Source organism: Miscanthus floridulus, chromosome 10 (genome assembly GCF_019320115.1).
Source record: "Miscanthus floridulus cultivar M001 chromosome 10, ASM1932011v1, whole genome shotgun sequence".
In the NCBI taxonomy this organism is placed as follows: Eukaryota; Viridiplantae; Streptophyta; class Magnoliopsida; order Poales; family Poaceae; genus Miscanthus; species Miscanthus floridulus.
In genome coordinates this window covers 52,632,267-52,655,840 of record NC_089589.1, presented here as the reverse complement: position 1 = coordinate 52,655,840, position 23,574 = coordinate 52,632,267, and the positions used below count along the sequence as shown (strand labels likewise).

The window sequence follows — 23,574 nt, the reverse complement described above, 5'->3', positions numbered from 1 at the left end:
GCGACCGATCGTGTATTAGACTTATCGAATTGGATACCTGAAGTATTCAAACTTTGTACCGGCACCAGGCCACCCGCCCACCAGGCGGCCCATCGGCCATCGGCCCAAGTTAGTTAAGCCAACCAACAGTTGCCCTAGCCCACCATGACATAACGCACAACCAGCTCCGCGCCATCGGCCGACCGGCGACAGCCATTCGCCCCAGCGCGAGGCCAAGAGCACCGCTACATGCCACAACTGCCGTGCCACCCGTGCGTCCGCTCTAGGCTCTCTGCTGCTGTCCGCTTCTTCAAGGCGCCACCCGCCGAGGCACCGATCATTGTCTCCGCCATGTGCCCTTGTGCGGCCGTAGATCCGCCACCGCAGGTAGCCCCGAGTGGCCGAGCGCTAGCAGACAGCCCGTCCCTGGCCTCTCCACAGGTAGCCGCATTCACTTTATTTTGCAATTCATTTACATCCCCTGCAATCCATTCAGTATTTAGCAACCGCTGTGCGACATAGCTGAGATAAAACCCAAACCAAAGATGTGCGCTATTTCTATCCGAACAGATATTCTTTAGCCATCCTTACATAGAAACTGAAGTTATGCATTATGTTGTGCAACAGCGCAGACTTTGGTATTGTGACTGTATAACTGTATAAGCAAATTCAGCCACATCACTTCCTTATGATTACATAACGCGGCACATTATTTATTTTTGTTTTGACGAAGCTGTCATAATTTTGTATGTGCAGAATGAATTGCTAGTCTCCTTTAGACAGATTTGGTTTGTAAACTCTGTCACTCATTTACTCTCTTCAGTAGAACAAAACTACTACTTGAGGCCGATCCACTTGTTGCATCCACTACAACCTTTTATTGTTTCACACCCATCTGCTCCCCAATTCTGTTCGTGTTCGGTATCTGCTCCAGTTCCTAGTTATACTAGTTCTTATCCACAAACTCCATCAAATCAGCATCGATTCCTCTATCTATCCAATAATCCTTCCAGGTCCTTTTGCAATTTCCATTAGGTTCATCAGTTTGTGATCTAGCATATCTACTTTGTTATGTAGACAATATTACGAACATGCAGGGTTTTATCATTATTAGAGATGAGGTGAACACTCTATCAAGAATCAGTGATCTTGAACCAAAGTTCCTTTGGGATGTTACAACACAAATGCTGGAAAATGAGGAAAACAGTCCAGACAAGTACTGATTTGCACGAAGAAATTCTGGGCTAATGTTGGAGTATGCTTGGCTGAAGCTGCTGTTTATGTACGGACCTTCAGGTGCCCTTCATGTCTGGGATAGATAGATCATAATGAAGACATTCAGGTGTGTTGTACTTTCAAGATATTGATCCAGTTAACACAACGCTCCATCACACACTATTTCTAGTTGAGGGCACTGTGTTACCGAAAAGAAGAAGATGTCATTAGGAGGCTTCTTTCAGAAACTACTGAGGATCCTGTTTCGTCGTTTAGGTGTAATTTTTTCAGTTTTAGACGACCCACAGAGGGTGTAAAGAGGCCAGATAATCTTTTAATTGTGCAGTTAATATTAGAAATTTTTTATGGGAACAGTAGAAATTTTTTAGTTCGCTACTATCTTATTTGCTAACTTCTGTCTAGGGCGGATGAACTTTGGACTTGCCACTGAGAACCTCCATATTATGATTTTGCCTCTGAACAGTTGTGTGTTTCGTTTTCCCCGCTGGTCCGATTTTTTTGGTGATTGCTAGCCAGTGAAAACGTTATCTGGATTTTATTCAATAGATGTTCATCTGGAGCTAAAGCTCAGTGATTCATCAGAAAGTAAATATGCGTAGCACTTTCCAGAAAGATATATTTATTCCTGGTTATCTGTTTGGAGATTGCTAGCCAGTGTTTTACTCAATAGATGTTCATCTGGAGCGAACCTTAGTGATTCAGAAAGTAAATATGCGTAGCAGTTTCCACATAGATATATTCCTGGTTATCTGTTGCCCCCCCTAAATTATCCACAAAGTATATTGTTGCTTTCTTTTTTTGCGACTCAATACAGATGTGGACACTCATATACACGCACTAACCCTACCCCATGACCATCTGTGAGTAACCCTACCCTATGAGTATCTCCGAGAGGAATAAAAGAATAGTGCCGTTAAGTCCTGAAATAAATCTAGGAAAATATGAGCAATCGTCCAAGTTGAGAATCAGGATAGATAGGTCACCAAAGAACCTAACCAGCTGAGCTACGCTCAATTCACAAAATACATTGTTACTTGGTTATAAGTGTCACGGTTAGATCAAAAATACATAACGTAGCTAGTACACGATTATGTAGGATCAGCGGTTGGAATAAATTTTACATTGTTTCCTTGGGTTTCTCACAGTAGCTATGGTTGGAATAAATTTTGCAATGTTCCTTTGACTTTCTCACAGTAGTTAGATCAGATCAGCACTTCACTGTGCTAGGCTAGGTTAGGTAGAATAGAATGGTTCTCAACTTCTGATCGCTGAGTTTTTATTCATGCCTGCCTTCCGACCAACGCATGAACTTGACATTTCAAACATACCACATCAATGATTATTATCTTTCCCACATAGTGAGAAATGAAACTATATGTAGGAATACTCCCTCCTTTCCCAAATACACGTCGCTTTGGATATTGGCACGGTCTTCAAAACACAAATATTTATAAAGTATAGCCAAAGTACTTTTATAACACCACATTTCGAGACAAATATACTAATATCATTTTCAAATTTTCACACTTAACGTATAAAAATTATATACAGTCAAGGTTCAAAATGATTGACCTAGGACAACCTCAAAATGATGACTTGTTTTTAGGAACCGGAGGGACTAAAATGTGCTAAAGATTGGCCAGGCTATGAGCGGATCTTGGTTGGGGATGTTACACATTTTGTCTAACCCAAAGGAGAGATATCCAACTTGGATAACTACAAGAAACGAAATAAACATAGTCACTGAGTCTGAGAGGAAGAGTAAGTACAAGTAGCAGGATAAACACTAGTTGTACTAATTAATGCATACATGTGGGCATACATTGTTATTACTTAATTAAATCATAAGAAAATATAAGCATATGTGTTGAGTCTAGAGCTTGAATCTAGGTGTCTGGTTCTACTGAAAGAACCCTATCTAACAAAGTTACTCGTAATTCGCAGCCTTTATAATTATTCTTTCTCAACCAACAAAATTAGAGCAGCTAGCGTAGAATAGCCTGCCGTCACCGTCCCATGCTAGATGCTGAGTGAAACACAAAGTATGTATTCCAAGTTATCCTTTTGTTTTTCAATAAACAAAACGAAGTAGCGCAGCTAGAGTAGAAACAGCCTCTCACCATCATCCCACACTTAAAGCTGAGTGAAACAGAAGTACATATTCCAAGTTATCATTTTTCTTTCTCAGCCAATACAAATAGTGAAGCTAGAGTAGAAAAAGCCTCCCATCACCATCCGATGCTATATTCTGAGTGTACATGGGGTACATATTTCAAAATTCCAAGTTATCTGAAAAACAATTCAGTGCAGTGCATGCTGATGTTCAACTCCTGTTGAAGGACATCGCACTAGACAACATCTCTTCTTTCCACACTTCGATCTTATCCATTTAATATGGATAACTATTTCACACACAATAATATGGACATCATAGAGTAAAATTCGGCGGGAGCATAGTTCAGTGATATGCATTCAAGCATATTGTGGAATGTTGGACTTCAATCCAATATAGTAGATAACAACAGCATACTATAGCTCCAAGCTTGCATTTAGTTAGTGCGTAGTAGAGATACTGACTCGGACGGAAGGGACACAACTAGGACTTCAAGTCCTCATATATGCACTCAAGAGTGACTGTTGGTATAAATTAATGCACACAGAATAATGAGCAAGCGTACGGATATTATACCGATGTAGCACTTCACTGGGAGTACCCAGTTTTATATCGAACTTGAGGAAACGTGTGTGAGAATAACCAAATCTAACTTATCCCAACTCCACAATAAAGGCTAGAAAATAGGAGCATAGAGGAGACTGCTAAGGTCTTCTAGTTCTAACTTCGGTAAGCTTTGTCTTCTATTGTTCAATTCTGGGGATATTACTAAAGAAAACAAAGGCATAGTATATTTCCTAAAGCAATATTGTCCTGCTAGTCCTACTAATAGGAGGTGGACTATAGAGGATTCAATGAGGCTATAAAAGTCACCCTCACGAGCTACCACCGATCCGGAAAATAGGGTACATCTACAAGTAACCGAGTCTAAGCACCACGCTTACACTACGAATACTACTTTAACCCAGGAGCTACAAGGATTAAAGTACTCAAAAGAGACTCACAAACCTGAAGAACAATATGAACAAGATGCTTACTTGAATTATAAGTCGATTACCAGAGAAATCTCATAAGCAAGCTTAAGAACTTGATTCCGCCAGGGTACAAGCGTAGAGAGAGCACCGATAGGCCGGGACTCCTCTAGAACTCTTCCCTCACACTATCTCACTATTTCTAGAACAAGACTAGATCCTATGGAGGACAAATCTTCTCTTGATTGCTAGCTCTAATCCTGGTGGGCATAGGAAATTAGGGTTTCTAGCTTCTCAGCTCTCAGGATCAAATGAGCATCGCCTCCAGGGGAAGGCTGGTATATATAGCCCTAGGCATCAAATGTGAGCCCTTGGATCAAACCGACTTAAGCAACGGTGGAGACGCAATCCTTAAGGCAGTGGACAACCGACATACGAAGGAGGCTGACCAGTGGGGCACACAGGGGCCGAGCGGCCCCACCCATAGGACGGGCGGCCCCACTTGTCAGAGACATGTGGCCTGCTTCGGTGGTTCACCTTCTGCACCCTTCTAGAGTCTTCCCACGTAGGTACCGTGGCGGGATTCCGTGATTTCCTTTGACGATTAGGTCCTCCTTAGCGGTTTTTTGATTAAATCTTGCTAAAAACATAGATTTATCAAAACTCATGGAATTTATCAGTTTAAACCGCTAAGTCTACATTGGTGATCTATTTTGACCATTTATACAAGTTATATTGATGGTTTATAATGTATGTTAACTACCGTCAAGAACTCCCCCACACATAGGATTTTACTCGTCCTCGATAAAAGGATGGATTACTCAAGACATAACCTTAGGACAAGACATCAACATAAAACCATTCCTAGTCATGCATGTACTGCAGGATTCAAAGTGACTACCATAAAACTTTGGGCTGTTGGAGAATGGAATAGCTTGAAACAGATCACCATCTTCCTTCGGTCAACTCAATTGGAGAAACATTTTAGGATTTCTGAAAACAAAACATAGCTTACCTTCTCCTTTTATAGTACTCTCAAATCACTCTGTAGATGGTATTTTTGGATCCTCACCAAGGCATTGATGACTTTGCCTTCTATTTACCTACTTCTAAAAGCTTATGTGGAGCTCAAGTAGTGATGAATATGAAAACATACTTGCATTGCATATATTGTGAAGTCAAAACAAGGATCCGAGGATAAAGATGTCATACTCTTAGATCAAGATGCGCATGTGTGTGGATATATATATATATATATATATATATATATATATATATGGTGGCTAACCTAATTCTACTATGCTCCTTGAAACATATCTCTCTTGATTGAAACTTGGAGAACTTTTGCAAGGAAACATGGGCTATCTTATTTATCTCTCTTTTTTCAGGTGGGCATCTAGGCACCCATTAGTTTTAATATTTCGGACACTTATCCATTTTTTAAATACCTTTTCTTTTTGAATAACTTTTGCATAGCCCATAGCTCTTTTTCTGCAATTGAAACTTTTCAAGAGAGACATTTACAAGAACTTAGAGCATTTATCAAACTTATTTTTGTGTTTATTCCCAGTGTAGGAGTAGAACATTTTTGGGTGGATGGAAAACATGTTGTTGCACACTCCCAGTGTAGGAGCAACAGATATATGTGGAGTGTACGTGATCTTGATCTTGAGAGCATGATAAGTTTCTCAACAAGGGTCATAAGGTTTGACCAAACTCAATATAATGACAAGTAGTATATGTAGAAGGTTTTCCTAGTCTATGTTTGGCTCTGGTAGGACATTGCTTACCACAAAGGAGAGGTGTAGCTATTCTTTTTACTTTTTGAAATAAAATTCTCCAATAACGAGACATCAAGAATCAAGCTCTCATTATTCTACTATATCTCATTCCACAACAACTTAAGTAACTTGGGGTCCCTAATAATAACTTCCCAATAGTAGCATGACTTTCAGGAAAAGTATTATATGAGTCTATCCTTAAGTCATGACTAAAATAACCTTTCCTCATATTTTAAAGTTGTTTATTAAAGGATTTTCAATTCGGTTTGAAACGAAAAGCGAAACATATAAAAATAGAGTGTATTGGACTCATACCTGACCGTGGATGAAGCGCGAGGCGAGGCAGTGTTGTGGTGGGCTAGGCGGCCCATGTAGGAGGCTGGGTGGCCTGCTCTCGAGCCCATTTTGGTCCAACTTTGGCGAGCACGGTTCTTGGTCCATTGCTTCCCAAATTTCGTGATTTTCATGATTAGATCTCATCTTGCTGTCGCAGTGTGTCTCCCCCACACTTGTTTGTCTGTATACCTTTATGCACAACATGTGGAGACAAACACATATCCAAAATAAATAGCGAGCATATAATAATAATAAGACTTCATTGATATATAAGGCACTTTATTACACAAGCACACACTTTAACTGACCTAACACAAACTTCAATATTCTCACCATCTGAGCTAAGCGACAAACCTAAACATTAAACACGATCACACTTGACCTAACACTTGTGCCTTATTAATCGACCTATTACTCAATTTTTCTTCTTATCCCCAATACAGTGGAAAGGATAGAGATTTTGATTTTTAAATTCTTCCACTGAAGATGTTCTAGTTCCATCCTATTATGCATAGCTTCGAGAGTCCTAGTGAAGAGATTGGTCTTTTCTTGGAGGGTTGTGATGGCCTAGGTAAGAAGATCAACTCTCTTCTCTAGGGCTACAACTATCATCCTCTGTCTCTTCTCTTCCCTCTCTAGTGGAGCTAGAGCAGACCTCTTCGGTGTCTTCTTTGGCAAAATGATCTTGATTTGCCATGGTGCAGCTCGGACTCCATCAAAAGCTACTCGGGGTGCGGCCATAGTGTACTTAGCACATGTGACCTCCTCGAACTTGTTGGTCTTCACACTCATTAGCATCTCATTGGGCCTCGAGGGAAGGAGTTTAATGTCCTTCTACACTTGAATCACCTGGCCCTTCATCTGATGCGGCTTGTCCTTTAGGAGTAGGTGCTCTTGCGACAGAGGGAGCACAGGTTGACGAACTAGGGCGAAGTTGGACTGCCCATAGCTTTTCTTTGGAGGAACTAGAGCTACATGCTTGGGAGGAACAATGGCTAGAGGGAGAGGTTCTCCCATAGGAATAATGGTTAGAGACTCATCTATAGGAGGTGGCTTGTTGGGGTTGGTCTCGAAGGGCATGATCTGCTTATCGGCCATAGGAACTAGAGAGGAGGAGAGCTTCGCTGCTATTGGAGAGGGAAGGCTCTGATGGGATGGCTATGGAGGAGGTAGAGGCTCATTTATATAGGGGAAAAACTTGTGGTAGCGATCAAGATCAATCCATATGGGGTCTCATAATAAGGAAAAATAGAATGTGTAAAAAATCTAGGGGATTGTGACAAGGAAAGATCTAGAAATCATGAGAGAGTTGACCAGGGGTGAGGAGACAGACAAGTGGGCCAGGTGGGCCATTGGTGCGGTCGGGCAGACCCACATGGCCCCCCCTTGTGGAAATCTTTCTCTCGATGGTTTCTTACCCTTATCTAATCCCAAAAATTATATTTTTGCGCTACAAAACGTTATGGAGGATGGCAGGGGTTTAAATTATGGTAAAATCAAAAAATCTACCTCATCCAAATCCTTTGGTGGTTTTTAGGTTCTAGAAAGATCTTAAGACGGTGGTCATTTACCTTGAATAACATACCTTCATCATTTTGAAGTGTTACCACTCCATGCGACGAAGTGCTTATCACCTTGAATGGTCCATCCCATTTGCTCTGAAGTTTTCCATGTCTGAATAATTTAACCCTGGAATTAAGAAGTAATAACTTATCTCTGGGGGCGAACCCCATCTTCTTTATTCTCTTGTCATGCCATCTCTTTGTTCTCTCCTTGTAAATCTTAGAGTTGTGATATGCTTTTTCACGCCATTCATCAAGTTCTAAGAGTTGCATCTTCCTCTTAGTTCCTGCGGCTTCAAAGTCCATGTTCCTTCGCTTGATGGCTCAATGAGCTTTGAATTCTAGCTCAACAGGTAGATGACAGGTCTTCCCATAGACCAATTTGATATGGTGACATTTCAAGTGGTGTTTTATAGGCCATTCTGTAAGCCCATAGTGCATCAGGTAATCTATCTTTCCATGCAAACCCCATCGTGTTGACCGTCTTCTGTAGAATGTTCTTGATTTATTTATTCGATGTTTCTGCTTGGCCACTTGTCTGAGGGTGGTATGGAGTAGCGACGTTGTGACGGATCCCATGCTTTTGACAAGTAATTGTGAAAATTCTTGTTAGTGAAGTGAGTTCCTCCACCACTAATCACCATCCATGGAACTCTAAATCTTGGAAATATTATCTCTTCAAACATCCTCTTGGAGTGTTTTGCATCAGCAGTTCTGCATGGCATAGCTTCAACCCACTTGGAGACATAGTCAATGCCACCAAGATGTATTCACAGTGCTTTGACTTTGGAAAAAGGTCCCAGATAATCAATTCCCAAGACATCAAAGAGCTCAATCTAGAGGTTGTTGGTTAGTGGCATGGCATCTCTTGAATTAATATTCCTGTGCCTCTAACACGCTCCACATCTCCTGATGAAGTCCTTCGTGTCTTCATACAAGGTTGGCCAAAAGAATCCACTTTGCTAGACCTTTGAATGAGTGCAGAATGTTTGAGTGGCATCGTTTGAATTAATATTCCCGTGCCTCTAACACGCTCCACATCTCCTGATGAAGTCCTTCGTGTCTTCATACAAGGTTGGCCAAAAGAATCCACTTTGCTAGATCTTTGAATGAGTGCAGAATCCATATGGTGTTGAGTGGCATCGTTCTATGATCTTGATGCCTTCTTCCGCCGGTACACATCTCCTGAGCAGGCCATCAAAGCAGGCCATCAGAGCAGACTCTAAAGAGGTACGGTTCATCCCATATGTGGTGATGACTTTCGTAGATGAGCTTCCTTTTGTTCTCCCATGGTGGTACATAACCTGCAACCATAAAGTTAACAATATTTGTGTACCAAGGGTCGGATTTTGTGACCTTGAAGAGCATGCCGTCCCACAGCAAATCATTGATGGGCAGTTCCTACGAATTCACAAACTGCATTCTGGACAAGTGATCGGCAACATAATTTTCTACTCCCTTTTTATCTTTTATTTCTAAGTCAAATTCTTGGAGTAACAAAATCCATCTTATCAATCTAGGTTTAGCATCTTTCTTAGTGAGCAGGTATTTTAGAGCAGCATGATATGTATAAACAATCACCTTTGCTACTACTAAGATCTAAACTTATCAATAGTAAAAACAATATCCATGAGTTCTTTTTCGGTTGTTGCATAATTAAGTTGAGGTCCTGTCAAAGTTTTGCTAGCATGAGCAATTGCATGATGCTTTTTATCTTTAGTTTGTCCCAAAACTGCCCCCACAGCATAATCACTAGCATCACACATAATTTCAAAAGGTAGCGACCAATCAGGGGGTTGAATGATTCGTGCAGAGACAAATGCTTTCTTAAGAATGTTAAAAGATTTTAAACATTCATCATCAAATTCAAAGGGAACATCCTTGGCCAAAAAATTTGTAAGTGGTCTAGCAATATGTGAAAAATCTTTTATAAAGCGGGATAAAAACAGCATGACCAAGGAAACTATGGATCCCTCTGATATTTACGGGAGGAGATAACTGTTCAATTACTTTAATTTTAGCTCTATCTACAACAATCCCTCTTTCAGACACCAAATGTCCAAGCATTATTCCTTCTCTAACCATGAAATGACATTTTTCCCAATTAAGGACTAAGTGCTTTTCTTCACGTCTTTGCAAAACCTTGTCTAAATTTTCAAGACATTCTTCAAAAGTTTTTCCATAAATAGAAAAGTCATCCATGAAAACTTCCATGATTTGTTCAATCATATCAGAAAATATAGACATCATGCATCTTTGAAAAGAAGCTGGAGCATTACATAGTCCAAAAGACATTCTATGGTAAGCATAAGTTGCATATGGATATGTAAAGGTGGTTTTGCTAAGTCATCTGGATGGATCAGAATCTAATGATAACCTGAATACCCATCAAGGAAATAGAAGAAAGAGTAATTCGCCAGTCGCTCCAACATTTCATCAATGAAGGGCAATGAAAAGTGATCTTTCTTTGTTGCCTTGTTAAGTTTTCGGTAATCAATGCACATCCACCATCCAGTGATGGTTCTTTGGGGGATTAGTTCATTCTTTCCATTTTTAACAACAGTCATGCCTCCCTTTTTGGGCACAACTTGAATAGGGCTAACCCACTTACTATGCGGCACAGGATAGATGATCCCGGCATGCAAGAGTTTCAAAACCTCTTTCTTAATGACCTCTCTCATTGCATTATTAAGCCTACGCTGGAGCTCCCTAGAAGGTATAGAGTTAGGATCTTTAGGGATGCAATGGGTGCAAAGAGCAGGGCTGATTCCCTTAAGGTCTTGGAGTGAATAGCCAAAGGCTAAACGATGCTTTTGTAAGACAGTTAGCAGGCGTAGGGATTCTTCCCAAGAGAGTTTATCACTTATGATCACAGGAGAATCTTGATCATCATTGAGAAAAGCATATCTAAGACCAGAAGGCAGGGGTTTAAGCTCAATGGTGGGCTTAGGTGGTTCTAGCAATTCATCTAGAGGTTCAGATTCCATAGGATTTTCATCTTCCTCCTCGATTAAGAACTAGGCATCATCTTCAAGGTTGGGTTTGATCAAATAATCAAGAGATACAACCTTAATCACTTCCATCGGGTCTTCCTCGAGAATTGGCTCACTCTAAGCATTTAGAGAATGAGTAATGGGTATAGAAAGTTTAAAGTTTTTACCAAGTCTTGTATTCAACTTCCCTATTTGTCCTTCTTGGATAAGTCTTCCAATTGGTTGTCCTATCAATAGGTCGAACTCCATAATATCAAAGATATAAAAGCTCAAATGAACTCTAGTATATCAAGAGAATGTGCCCTAAAAGACTTTTCAATAACTTTGTTGTGGGGGTTAATGGCATGTGTTCTAGTATATCAAGAGCAAAAGTTGCAGACATGATATTAATACCCTCAACTGGATTGTAAAGAGCATCGAAAGGAGCTTTGTTAATTTGTCAATGAATGGATATAGAAGTGTCAATGAATGGATATAGAAGGTATATCTAAATGAATCAATCAGAGGAAAATTCTGATTCTTCTAGCCATTCATTGCTTATAATAGACACTAGCTCTTTCATAGTCTTTTTAAGGAAAGCTTCCTCAGAAGGATCTAAGGGTTCTTCATTGGATGATGATTTCCTAGACTTCTGGGGTCTCCTCATGGTATGGTAATTCGAGGTATTTCCATATTCATCAAAAAGTTCATCCTCGAATTCAAGCCTAAAATCCAAAATTGGAGTTTCCTCCTTTTCCGGTGGCTTAGGATTTGGGATAGCTGAAGTTGGTGATGGGTCCGGTAAAGATTTAGGTTCAGCTATCTAGGATTCTTCCTCTAATGGTTTGTCTTCTTCTTCCTAAGGGATGTTCTCTAAGATTTTTGTAAGAATGCTTCTCCCCGCATTTGCGGAGACATGCAAGAACGAGCCTTCTGAGGCCGTATTAAGAAGTGTCGAGGTTTCCCTATTAAGACCCATATAAAAGTGTTGAAGAAGAATAGGGTCTTCAATGGCAAGGTCGGGGCCAGTATTAATAAGAGTATTAAAGCGTTCCCATGTCATGCCTAGAGATTCTTTTTTCCTTTGTTTAAAAGATAGAACCTCTTAATGAAGTTTGACTACCCTAGAGATGGGAAAGAATTGTAAGCAAAAGCTAGAACATAGGGCTCCCCAATCTCCTTGTCTACTCCCTATGGTGAGATTGTACAAACATTTAGCATTTCCCGTCAAAGAAAAAGGAAAAAGCTTCCATTGTAAGGTTTCGTCTGACATGCCCATAATGCGTAAACATGCATAGGTCTGCTCAAACTCATTTAGGTGGAAATAGGGGTTTTCATCATTTTCGCCCGAAAAGGGTTGATCATGAACCATGTTAATTAAACACGGGCACAACTCATAGCTAGGTGTTAGGATAGGCTTTAAAGACTCCTTTGGTTGTAGGCTTGCGCTCGTGGGTGCACCATATTGGTAGATAGGGGTGGATTCTAGATCCATGATAAAAACAATAAAAGAATAAAAGAAAAGATAAAAGTATAATACAAGGATAAGCTAGGTTCGAAGTTAACTTAGCAACCGTTTCCCCGGCAATGGCTCTAGAAATGCTTGTTGGTATAAATTAATGCATATAGAATAATCCGCAAGTGCACGGATATTATACCGATGTAGCACTTCACCAGGAGTACCTAGTTTTATTTCAAACTTGAGGAAACATGTGTGAGAATAACCAAATCTAACTTATCCCAACTCCACAATCAAGGCTAGATAATAGGAGTGTAGAGGAGACTCCTAAGGTCTTCTAGTTCTAACTTCGGTAAGATTTGTCTTCTATTGTTCAATTCTAGGGATATTACTAAAGAAAACACAGGCAGAGTATGTTTCCTAAAGCAACATTGTCCTGCTAGTCCAACTAACGGGAGGTAGACTATAGAGGATTCAATGAGGCTATAAAAGTCACCCTCGTGAGCTACCACCGATCTAGAAAATATGGTACATCTATGAGTAACCGAGTCTAAGCACCACGTTTACACTATGAATACTACTTTAACCCAGGAGCTATAATGATTAAAGTACTCAAAAGAGAGTCGCAAACCTGAAGAACAATATGAACAAGATGCTTACTTGAATTAGAAGTCGATTACTAGAGAAATCTTAGAAGCAAGATCAAGAAGAACTTGATTCCGCCAGGATACAAGCGTAGAGAGAGCATCGATAGGCCGAGACTCCTCTAGAACTCTTCCCTCACACTATCTCACTATTTCTAGAACAAGACTAGATCCCAAGGAGGACTAATCTTCTCTTAATTGCTAGCTCTGATCCTGGTGGACATAGCAAATTAGGGTTTCTGGCTTCTTAGCTCTCAGGATCAAATGAGCATTGCCTCCAGGGGGTAGGCTGGTATATATAGCCCTAGGCATCAAATGTGAGCCCTTGGATCAAACCGACTTAAGTAACGGCGGAGATGCAATCCTTAAGGCGGTGGAGAACCGACATATGAGGGAGGTGTTGACGATTCTTAACTCATATTTTTACTACCAATATTTAAATAAATAATACAAATATGACCACCAAAACTTAGAATAGGACTTTACAACTCACATTCTCCACAAGTTTTGGTCTATATATATTTTGCAGGGCCATACATGAAAATATATCAAAATGCGCAATCAAGAAGGCTCATTCAAGCAAAACAAAAGCAAAAGCACAACCAAATATTAGAACTAGGCCAGAACACTAGCATGGGAGGCACCCAGGCCTAGCCAGTAGCCCACTAGAGCAAGGCAATGGTGAGTGGGCTGCCCTAGGGTGCGGCTGCACCCCTGGTGTGCTCGCACCGCCCCCAGCTTCGCTTGGGCCCACCTTGCTTAGGCGGTGCATTTAATGCTGGGGGAGGCGGTTGCATGTGGGGCTTTCCTAAAATATGAGCAAACTGACCTCCTCCAAGCCTATATAAGAAGACCCCCTCCTCACATTGAAAATCATCATACACATTTGGAGAAGAAGAAGAAGGGCTACACTCATTTCCATTAGCTTCTAGATAGATTAGTTCGGGAGTGAAAGAGGGAAAGAGTTGGAGGAATAGTGGAGTAGCGGTGCCCTCTACCTTTTGTACATGGCAAGCCCTGTACCTCAGGTGGATGGAGTGCCAAACTTGTCGGCCCCCTCTACACTTGTACCTCTAACTTCGTCTTACTTCTTGGAGTAAGAAGTTCATGTTCATCTTTTGGTTTTGATTCTTCAAGTAAAGTTATCATTGTAACTACTTACTTATGGGTTCGTCGTCTGTCCTCGTGATGGGTGCTCTAGTAGAGGACTCCTGATAAAGACGGAAGTTCCTGGCCAATGCTAGAGTAGTAAGGATTACCGTAGACATGGTGTCTAAGCTACATGTTACCTTCATTTGTCTCGTATCCCATGGTTGAGGGGTAGGTGGCAGGTGGTGATAGCCCTATCCATCCCTTGCACTCCCCCACGTTCGGATATGGCATAGAGCAATAGGCCGGCAACACTTGGTAGACCAGTGTTCATTGGAGCCCGAAGTGAGTCTATAGTAACAAAGTTACCTTCGCTTAAGGTTTCTACCCCTAGAAGAACCTCACTACCCAAGTTACCCTTTAGCTTGTTCTCCTAGGTAAACTATCCAAGAGACTACTTACAATATCGTTCCTTTGGGAAAATATGATACCCTGAATACTTCTAGGTGAAATGCTACAACGGTACTTCCGTGCACTTGTGGACTTTTCTGCTTACGCTAAGAAGCACCAAAAAACATTTCTAGCGTCGTTGCCAGGGAACAGTTGTTGTTTTAGTCTCTAAACCTAGTTTACCCGGGTATCCTTTGTTTTTACCTTTCTTTTCTTTTTACCCTTTTTTAATGGAGCAACCTACCATTCTTAACCTTTCTGCTCCTAAGGGTGAGTTCATTGAACCTCCACAATCCTCAAAGCCAATAACAGCATCTAGTTATGAACTCCGCCCTAGCTTCTTAGCCATGGTTTGGGAACAAACCTTCTGGGGGTTGGATTACAAAAACCCCTATCACCACTTTAAGGCAGTTTGAGCAGCTCTATGCTTGCCTGACCATCTCAGGCATGTCACAAGAAACACTTTAGTGGAAGTTGTTTCCTTTCTCACTTGAGGAGAGAGCGAAATAGTGGTATGCCCACAATGTAGGGAAGGTAGCTGGTGATTAGGAAGAAGTAAGGAACATATTATGTCTGGCATTCTTCCCTATATCCTGAATTGTTGCGCTATGACAAGAGATACTCAATTTCCAACAAAAAGAGAAGGAATCCATAGGTGCAGCTTGGGACAGATTCTCAATTTTAATGAGATCTGGTCTAGACTTGCCTATACCCAACCATGTGCTTTTATAGCATTTCTGGTTGGGACTTATCAAGGAATCTGCCCTACAGCTCGATATAGCTATCGGAGGTTCGTTTACTCATAAAACCACGACAGAAGGAGAAGCTCTCCTAGATCGCATTCTAGAGAACCCTCCCCCGCTAGAACCCCTCCTTGTAGAGCCCGAGCTGAACCACGAGGAAGTCTCTTCGGCTGAGGCCGAACCTATAGCATCTTTAGAGAGATCCTCGCTCGAAACAGAAGTTCCGGAGGAAGGCTCCTAACCTTTGGACCTTCTGTATTTCAAGGATGAACTTTTCGAAAATCTCGGAAATACCCTGAAGTACTGATGCCAAAAGAGGCCACCAATACCTGTCACTCCTTAGGATCCATTAGATGATCATTTTTTATTAGAAAATCTATCAAGGATCTGATAACCATCATGAGTAGCGAATGGGTAGAAGAAGTGGAGCTTTCATTTGATGAGATTCAGATACGGACTCCTTCCTCCACCATCCATTGCACAATCAACAGAACCTCAGTAGATGTCCTCTACAACCCTACTGTCGGAGCTAACCTCATGTCGGCATCATTTGCCCACACTTACTTTAGCAAAGATGCCATCACTCCAACAATCAAATCCTGTAGAATTGTGCCACATGTTAGAATAGAAGGACTAGGGGTTCTTCATAACATTTCACTTTATTACAATAATAATGAAGTCCCCCTAGACTTCCATGTCTTTGACATCTAGAACTTTGATATCTTATTAGGGCATCCCCTCGAAAATCTTTTTAATCTACCAAAAACAAGGGATCTGGATATAAAGTTGGGGAGAGATAATTTCACCATCCTATCACTCGAGTCTAGAACTCGGTGGTAGAATCTCTCCCCTATCATAACCTACCCATGGAGGTTATGTCAGTTTCACCCTTTGATCTCCCCGAGTCATCTTTAGAAAAAGATACAAAACTCTTCATAGAAGAAGATGAAGATTTAGGAGAAACCATAGATCTTCCCACAAAGGAAGTACCGACACAACCTCTAGTTGAGCTAAAACCCATACCCGCTGGCTTATGCTATGCTTTTCTAAATGGTGACAAAAACACTCTTGTAATCATTAGCAATAAGCTTTCCGATGAGGAGATGTCCAAACTCATCGCCATTTTAGAAAAACATAGGTCAGTCTTCGGGTATTCCTTGCAACATCTTAAGGGGATTAGCCCAACTCTTTGTACCCATCGCATTCCAATTGACCCTACAAGCACACCATCACACGAACCCCAACGCAGGCTCAATAATGTGATGTAGGAAGTCATGTAGAAGGAAGTCCTCAAACTTCTTCATGCTGGGATTATTTATCCCATACCACATAGCGACTAGGTTTATCCCGTCCAAGTGGTTCCCAAGAAAGGAGGCATGATGGTCGTTGAAAACAATAAAAACGAGTTAATCCCGCAACGTACCATCACAGGGTGGAGAATGTGTATTGATTATCAGAAACTCAATGCGGCAACAAAGAAAGACCACTGCCCATTGCCTTTCATTGATGAAATGTTAGAGTGGTTGGTGAAGCATTCTTTCTTCTATTTCCTCGATGGGTATTCGGGATATCATCAAATACCCATCCACCCCGATGATTAGAGCAAGACAACATTTACATGTTAGAGCGGTTGGTGAAGCATTCTTTCTTCTAATTCCTCGATGGGTATTCAGGATATCATCAAATACCCATCCACCCCAATGATTAGAGCAAGACAACATTTACATGTCCGTATGGAACGTATGATTATCGATGATTAGAGCAAGACAACATTTACATGTCCAACAGTGCATGTAGTCTATTTTCTCAGACGTGATAAAAGAAATCATGGATGTTTTCATGGATGATTTTCTGGTCTATGGCAAAACCTTTGACCATTGTCTAGAGAATTTAGACAAAGTCTTGTAGAGATGCCAAGAAAAGGACCTAGTACTTAACTGGGAAAAGTGCCACTTCATGGTCTGTGAAGGCATTGTTCTTGGACACCTTGTGTCCAAGAGGGGGATTGAGGTAGATAAAACCAAAATAGAAGTCATTGAGCAACTATGACCCCCAGTGAACGTAAAGGAATCCATAGCTTTCTAGGTCATGCAGGGTTCTATAGGTGGCTTATCAAAGATTTTTTTCACAAATCACTAGACCCATCACAAACCTGTTAGCTAAGGATGCACCTTTTGAGTTCATAGATGAGTGCTTAAAAGCTTTTCACACTCTCAAGAAAGCACTCATCTTAGCACCAATCATCCAACCACCCAATTGGTCGCTGCCATTCGAGATCATGTGTGATGCTAGTGACTATGTTGTTGGTGTGATCCTTGGCCAAACCAAAGATAAGAAGCATCACGCAATCGCATATGCTAGCAAAACGCTGATAGGAGCACAGTTTAACTACGCTACCACAGAAAAAGAGCTCTTAGCAGTCGTTTTTTCTATCGACAAATTTAGGTCTTACTTAGTGGGTGCCAAAGTTATCGTTTATACTGATCATGCAGCACTTAAATATTTGCTCACTAAGAAGGACGCTAAACCTAATTAGATGGGTTCTTTTACTCCAAGAATTTGACCTTGAAATAAAAGATAAGAAGGGAGCAGAGAACACTGTCGCCGATCATCTATCGCGTTTGCAAGTCACTAACATGCAGGAACTCCCAATAAATGACTTCCTACAAGACAACATGCTACTCAAGGTGATGGACTCAAACCCATGGTACGTAAACATCATGAACTTCATGGTTTCAGGATACGTACCACTGGGCAAAAAACAAAAGAAAGCTACAAGTAGAAAGTAGACATCACCTTTGGGATGACCCATACCTGTACAGGATATGCTCTGACGGTCTGTTGAGGAGATATGTACCAATGGCGAAGGGTCTACAAATCATTGAGAAATGCCATGCAGCGCCATACGGAGGTCATTATGGAGTATTTCGCACACAGGCCAAAATCTAGCAGTGCGGGTTCTTCTGGCCGATGATTTACGAGGACACCAAGGAGTTCATCTAAAGGTGCCAAAAATGCTAGCTGCAAGGTGGCATTACAGCTTGCAATGCAATGCCCCTCCACTATTACCACCAAGTGGAGATCTTCGATGTTTGGGGGATTGATTTCATGTGGCCATTCCAAAAGTCCCATGATAGCGAGTACATCCTCATCGCCATTGATTACATATCAAAATGGGTGGAAGCTTTACCCTGTAGAGCTACTGATGCTAGGCATGCAAGGAAGATGTTTCATGAAGTAATCTTCCCTCACTTTGGAACACCACGAATGGTGATAAGCGTTGGAGGGTCCCACTTCATTGACAAAACCTTCAGAGCCTTCCTAAAAGAGCTTGGGGCAAAGCACAACATTGCCACCCCATACCATCCTCAAACAAGCGATCAGGTAGAAACCTCAAATAAACAGATCAAAAATATCCTGTAGAAAATGGTCAATGCAATGGGAAAAGGATGGAAAGATAAGCTACCTGATGCACTTTGGGCGTATAGGACAGCTTATAAAACCCCCATTGGCATGTCACCATACTAGCTAGTCTATGGAAAAAGTTGTCACTTGTCTGTTGAGCTTGAACACCGAGCTCACTGGGCAATCAAAAGCTAGAATATGGATGTGAAACTAGCCGACCGAAATCGTCAAAAACAAATAGCCGAGCTACAAGAATGGCGAGAGAAGGCGTACCATAGTGCCAAGCTCTATAAGGAAAGAACTAAGAGATGGCATGATCACCAAATCCAATACAAAGAATTCAAGGAGGGAGATAAGGTTCTTCTATTCAACTCCCGAGTCAAACTCTTCGGTGAAGGAAAACTAAGAAGCAAATGGCAAGGACCGTACACCGTCATCAACACTTTGCCTTGTTATAATACTAACTTAGAAATAGATAGAATAGACTTAATTACTTTTGATAAATTCATTCAAAACTTATTAAAATTTAAAAATTAATTATACTAACATATTCTTTCATTTACTTAAAATATAAAAAATTGCTTTATCTTCTCAAGCAAGTCATCATGGTAAAATGACCTTTATGCCCTCACTAGACAACCCATGATTCTTGCTTAATATTGCTTTATACATGTTGATCACATAATATTCCACTTTTAATTACAAGATCATGAGAATGTTCCAACATGAATATTCTTGATTCAACATGATTACAAGTGTACCCTGCTCTATCACGCTGTGATTCTAGTGAGTAAAAATCCGACACCAGCATCCCTAGAATCCTCATACATGCAAGTGCACCTAAATGAAAACTCAGGCCAAGGGGAGGAGCTGGGGGTGCAGGCGCACCCATGGTGCGGCCACACCACCGCTAGCTCCGCTAGCCCCCAATCTTCACGTGCATCTATTTGATCCTAGGTGTATTAGAGTCTTGGCGGTGCTTGGTTCATTTCTATTACGGTAGATGCCTGAGCACCTATATAAACCACCCCATAACCTCTCCTCTCCTCACACCAAGCTACAAGCTTTCTTCTCTCCCTCCACATAGTACTCTAAGTCCTAAGCTCAGCATGGCCAGCCATGCCCTCGCTTTGTACACGACCTCTAGCTCCACCTATGATCTCGAAGGAGTGCCGTTGTCCATTGACTTAGTGCCCGAGAGCTCCTTTGTGAGGGAGGAAGCAAGGCCCAACACCGAAGCGCCGCTCTCCATCATGCCACCACCTAGCTATTCCATGAGCGCTGGTTCAAGTCTCAAGTCCATGGCATGGTCCAAGGTGCCCCATGGTGGCGCTAAGGAGAAGAAGACGGCACCCACAAGACCTACTGCCGATGCCATCGGCCTCAAGCGGAAGGCTCCCGATGTTAGCGAACCTAGCAAGCGCTCTGTTGTAACGCCTTCGGGCAATATGGTTTCCCACGCTAGTTCGTCTCTTCATACCTCTTGGCCTAGCCTTTCCTACACCATAGTAGTTGTGCGCAAACCCAAAGGAGGGTATGAAAAGGCACTCATGTGCAAGCCTGTAAGCAAACCGACTCCATCAAGAAATGACCGTCGGAATCCTCAGGTGTGCCCCTTAGGATAAAGAGGTTTAGAAAGCTCCCGCCTATCTGAAGACCTGCAGGGCAATACGAGAGTAGTGATGAGGACACACCTTCCAAGGGTCCTTCCATCGCCTCTCTTAGCACCGAAAATGATAGCCTACGAGATCTTCTTTGGAGCCTTAACAACAAGCTAGCCACAAACCTCCTCAAAATTAGAGATTTGGTCGATGATATCAACAGCTTGCGCTTCAAGCTTGACCAGAAATTAACTAAGGTGGCTAAGGTAGCAGGAGTGGTAGATGCTCTAGATGAACCTTTCTAAGCCACTCCCACTACAATAATAAATTAGGCGCATCATTTTTCTTTTAAGATTTTCATTCCTATCATATTTGATTTCCAATCGTGTAATGCGCCTATCATTTTATAATTGAATAAATATTTTATTGTTAGAAATATTTTGTTGCACTTATTTTCTATTTTTTCTGTGTCAAATAAAGACAGGTATAAAAACAAGTGTGGGGGAGAAACCACACTCACCTCCAACTCGGTTGCACAAAAGACGGTCAAATTCAAACTTAGTTTGTGCAACTCTCACTCTCTCATTTAATAAAGAAGCTTTAAAATGGAATAAATTTTAAAATGAACCAAAATGATTATGCTCCATCTCCATGTCTTCCTATGATTAAAGAGTTTGCATACTTTTTATTCCTTGCTAATATTCCTACAAACTTGTGAACACTTATTTTTAGGGAACCCATTTTATCTAAGTAATTGATAGATGAGATATAGTAGGATGACAGGACTCTTTCTTAATTCCTACAAAGCACTTGGGATTTATTTTACAAAACAAAAATTCAAATAGCATGTTCCTTGAATGACATTTCAAATACCTACCAAGGCCATATATGATCTTACATGATAAAACCTTCCATATATGCCTCTTACTTTGTATTGAGTTTGGTCAAGTTTTGTGACACCATTGAGGATGTTTCATGTTCCCAAGTTCAAAACTCAGGTACATGCCACAAAATAAACAACTATTCCTACACTGGGAATACGCTACAACATGTTTTCCATCACCAAAATAAATATTCCATGCTCTATAATATGATATCTCTAGCATATTTCTAAAAATAGAGACAAAAAGGCTTTGCTAAAAGAAAAAGAATGGGACACAATGAAGGTCCCAAAAAGAATAGGAAAAAATATGAAAATGAATGATGAGCACATAAAGGCTCATAAAGAAAAAATATTAATAAGCTAGCCATGTCTCAAAAATAAAAGCTAGAAAAAGAGATCATATCCAATAGAGGAGTATAATTCCACCAAAAAATTCCACACACTTGCACTATTTTGATCTAAGAGTATGATGCTTCCTAGAATTTGACTTTACAACATATGCAAGGTAAGTGTGCCTCAAAATTCTTATCCTTACCCTAAGCTCTAGATAAGCTTATTAGAAGTAGGATGATCAAAAGAGAAGGCAAAATCTCAAAATATGCCTTGGAGAGGAACCACTTACAAAACTTAAGTGACCCGAGAGAATCATTCAAGGAACAAAAGCTATCTTTATGTTTTTAAAAAAACATATAAAACCCAAGTTTCTAAGCAAGAATACAGCATGAATATTTGAATCTAAGCTATTCCGTTTTTCAATTACCCAAGATATTTTGGTAGACACTTGGAAGTTCACAAGTTCAGGTGAAGCTTGGAATAACTTGTATACAAATTTTCAAATGAAGGAGATAAACCCGCTTAGTCCTTAGAACTTTACTCGAGGACAAGCAAAGGACTAAGTGTGGGGGAGCTTGTTGGCGGTTCTTAAATCATATTTTTAACGCCAACATTTAAATAAAATAAGACAAATATGACAACCAAAACTTAGAATAAGACTTTACAACTCACATTCTCCATAAGTTTTGGTCTATATATATTTTGCAGGGCCATACATGAAATCAACGAGTGCCTGAGACTTGATTGTAGTACGGCTTGCAAATTCCAAGGAGAAGGGGCATAGCTCCATTGCCCATTTGACGATGCGCCCGTTCGCGTCCTTATTGCGAATGATGTCCCCCAAAGGATACTCGGTCATGACCACCACACGATATCCGTCGAAGTAATGTCTCAACTTTCGGGATGTTATCAGTATGGCGTAGAGCAGTTTCTGAATCTGTGGGTACCTGGTCTTGGATTCGTTGAGTACCTCACTGATGAAATAAATTGGCCGCTGTACCTTATAGGCGTGGCCTGGCTCGTCGCGCTCGACCACCATGGTAGTGGAGACCACCCGATTGGTTGCCGCAATGTAAAGTAGGAGAGTTTCGTCTTCTCTGGGAGCAGTAAGGACCGGAGGTGATGTGAGGTATTGTTTTAGCTGCGTGGAGGCAGCGTCTGCTTCCTCCGACCACTCAAACTTCTCAGATGCTTTGAGCAGTTTGAAGAACGGTAGTCCTTTTTCTCCTAATCTTGATATGAAACGGCTTAGAGCAGCCATGCATCCGGTAAGCTTCTAGACATCCTTCACCTTTTTTGGGGGCTTCATGTCTAAGACAGCTTTGACTTTCTCCGGGTTAGGGCGTATGCCGTCGTAACTGACGACGTTGCCTAGCAGTATGCCAGAAGGAACGCCAAAGATGCACTTCTTTGGGTTTAATTTCCATTGGAACATATTGAGGGCTGCGAAGGTGCGTTCCAGGTTGTCAACAAGGGTACGTGCTTCCTTGGTTTTGACAACTACATCGTCAACGTAAGCCTCGACGAGGCCGTCTTTTATCTCGTCGTTGAGGCAGGCCTGTATAGCGCGTTGGTAGGTAGCCCCGGCGTTTTTGAGCCCGAACGACATAGTCGTGTAGCAGTAGGCGCCGAAAGGCGTGATGAAAGATGTCTTGATCTGATCATCCTTTTTGAGAGCGATCTGGTAATAACCAGAGTAGCAATCGAGAAAGGAAAGCAGCTCGCAACCGGCAGTTGAATCTACGACCTCGTCTATGTGAGGTAAGCCGAAGGGGTCCTTAGGGCAGTGTTTGTTGAGATCAGTATAATCAACGCACATTCTCCATTCATTATTCTTTTTGCATACAAGAACCGGGTTGGCTAACCACTCCGGATGATACACTTCTTTGATAAATCCGGCTGCCAAAAGCCGTGTAACTTCTACCCTAATCGCCTCATTTTTGTCGCGAGCGAACCATCGTAGCTTCTGCTTGATTGGTTTGGCCTTGCTGTTGACATTTAAGGAGTGCTCGATCAA

At 41.3% G+C, this 23,574-nt stretch overlaps 1 long non-coding RNA gene across 1 annotated transcript; it reads left to right on the top strand.

Annotated features, from left to right (window-relative positions):
- Positions 1–214: 214 nt before the first annotated feature.
- On the top strand, positions 215–1,627 carry LOC136485542 (uncharacterized). Its single transcript, XR_010766471.1, has 2 exons — positions 215–420; positions 1,077–1,627. It is a non-coding gene; the product is annotated as an uncharacterized lncRNA (long non-coding RNA).
- Positions 1,628–23,574: the final 21,947 nt, after the last annotated feature.